This window comes from Choloepus didactylus, chromosome 5, assembly GCF_015220235.1.
Source record: "Choloepus didactylus isolate mChoDid1 chromosome 5, mChoDid1.pri, whole genome shotgun sequence".
Taxonomy (NCBI): Eukaryota; Metazoa; Chordata; class Mammalia; order Pilosa; family Megalonychidae; genus Choloepus; species Choloepus didactylus.
In genome coordinates this window covers 96,682,721-96,685,748 of record NC_051311.1, presented here as the reverse complement: position 1 = coordinate 96,685,748, position 3,028 = coordinate 96,682,721, and positions in this window count along the sequence as shown.

The window sequence follows — 3,028 nt, the reverse complement described above, 5'->3', positions numbered from 1 at the left end:
AAAAATTTTCAGCCAAGAATACTTTATCCAGCAAAGCTCTCCTTCAAATTTGAGGGAGAGCTTAAATTTTTCACAGACAAACAAATGCTGAGAGAATTTGCTAACAAGAGACCTGCCCTACTGGAGATACTAAAGGGAGCCCTACAGACAGAGAAACAAAGACAGGACAGAGAGACTTGGAGAAAGGTTCAGTACTAAAGAGATTCGGTATGGGTACAATAAAGGATATTAATAGAGAGAGGGGAAAAATATGGCAAACATAAACCAAAGGATAAGATGGCTGATTCAAGAAATGCCTTCACGGTTATAACGTTGAATGTAAATGGATTAAACTCCCCAATTAAAAGATATAGATTCGCAGAATGGATCAAAAAAAATGAACCATCAATATGTTGCATACAAGAGACTCATCTTAGACATAGGGACACAAAGAAACTGAAAGTGAAAGGATGGAAAAAAATATTTCATGCAAGCTACAGCCAAAAGAAAGCAGGTGTAGCAATATTAATCTCAGGTAAAATAGACTTCAAATGCAGGGATGTTTTGAGAGACAAAGAAGGCCACTACATACTAATAAAAGGGGCAATTCAGCAAGAAGAAATAACAATCGTAAATGTCTATGCACCCAGTCAAGGTGCCACAAAATACATGAGAGAAACACTGGCAAAACTAAAGGAAGCAATTGATGTTTCCACAATAATTGTGGGAGACTTCAACACATCACTCTCTCCTATAGATAGATCAACCGGACAGAAGACCAATAAGGAAATTGAAAACCTAAACAATCTGATAAATGAATTAGATTTAACAGACATATACAGGACATTACATCCCAAATCACCAGGATACACATACTTTTCTAGTGCTCACGGAATTTTCTCCAGAATAGATCATATGCTGGGACGTAAAACAAGCCTCAATAAATTTAAAAAGATCGAAATTATTCAAAGCACATTCTCTGACCACAATGGAATACAATTAGAAGTCAATAACCATCAGAGACTTAGAAAATTCACAAATACCTGGAGGTTAAACAACACGCTCCTAAACAATCAGTGGGTTAAAGAAGAAATAGCAAGAGAAATTGCTAAATATATAGAGACGAATGAAAATGAGAACACAACATACCAAAACCTATGGGATGCAGCAAAAGCAGTGCTAAGGGGGAAATTTATAGCCCTAACGCATATATTAAAAAGGAAGAAAGAGCCAAAATCAAAGAACTAATGGATCAACTGAAGAAGCTAGAAAATGAACAGCAAACCAATCCTAAACCAAGTAGAAGAAAAGAAATAACAAGGATTAAAGCAGAAATAAATGACATAGAGAACAAAAAAACAATAGAGAGGATAAATATCACCAAAAGTTGGTTCTTTGAGAAGATCAACAAGATTGACAAGCCCCTAGCTAGACTGACAAAATCAAAAAGAGAGAAGACCCATAAAAACAAAATAATGAATGAAAAAGGTGACATAACTGCAGAGCCTGAAGAAATTAAAAAAATTATAAAAGGATATTATGAACAACTGTATGGCAATAAACTGGACAATGTAGAAGAAATGGACAATTTCCTGGAAACATATGAACAACCTAGACTGACCAGAGAAGAAATAGAAGACCTCAACCAACCCATCACAAGCAAAGAGATCCAATCAGTCATCAAAAATCTTCCCACAAATAAATGCCCAGGGCCAGATGGCTTCACAGGGGAATTCTACCAAACTTTCCAGAAAGAACTGACACCAGTCTTACTCAAACTCTTTCAAAACATTGAAGAAAATGGAACACTACCTAACTCATTTTATGAAGCTAACATCAATCTAATACCAAAACCAGGCAAAGATGCTACAAAAAAGGAAAACTACCGGCCAATCTCCCTAATGAATATAGATGCAAAAATCCTCAACAAAATACTTGCAATTCGAATCCAAAGACACATTAAAAAAATCATACACCATGACCAAGTGGGGTTCATTCCAGGCATGCAAGGATGGTTCAACATAAGAAAATCAATCAATGTATTACAACACATTAAAAACTCGAAAGGGAAAAATCAATTGATCATCTCAATAGATGCTGAAAAAGCATTTGACAAAATCCAACATCCGTTTTTGATAAAAACACTTCAAAAGGTAGGAATTGAAGGAAACTTCCTCAACATGATAAAGAGCATATATGAAAAACCCACAGCCAGCATAGTACTCAATGGTGAGAGACTGAAAGCCTTCCCTCTAAGATCAGGAACAAGACAAGGATGCCCGCTGTCACCACTGTTATTCAACATTGTGCTGGAAGTGCTAGCCAGGGCAATCCGGCAAGACAAAGAAATAAAAGGCATCCAAATTGGAAAAGAAGAAGTAAAACTGTCATTGTTTGCAGACGATATGATCTTATATCTAGAAAACCCTGAGAAATCGACGATACAGCTACTAGAGCTAATAAACAAATTTAGCAAAGTAGAGGGATACAAGATTAATGCACATAAGTCAGTAATGTTTCTATATGCTAGAAATGAACAAACTGAAGAGACACTCAAGAAAAAGATACCATTTTCAATAGCAACTCAAAAAATCAAGTACCTAGGAATAAACTTAACCAAAGATGTAAAAGACCTATACAAAGAAAACTACATAACTCTACTAAAAGAAATAGAAGGGTACCTTAAAAGATGGAAAAATATTCCATGTTCATGGATAGGAAGGCTAAATGTCATTAAGATGTCAATTCTACCCAAACTCATCTACAGATTCAATGCAATCCCAATCAAAATTCCAACAACCTACTTTGCAGACTTGGAAAAGCTAGTTATCAAATTTATTTGGAAAGGGAAGATGCCTCGAATTGCTAAAGACACTCTAAAAAAGAAAAACGAAGTGGGAGGACTTACACTCCCTGACTTTGAAGCTTATTATAAAGCCACAGTTGCCAAAACAGCATGGTACTGGCACAAAGATAGACATATAGATCAATGGAATCGAATTGAGAATTCAGAGATAGACCCTCAGATCTATGGCCGACTGATCTTTGA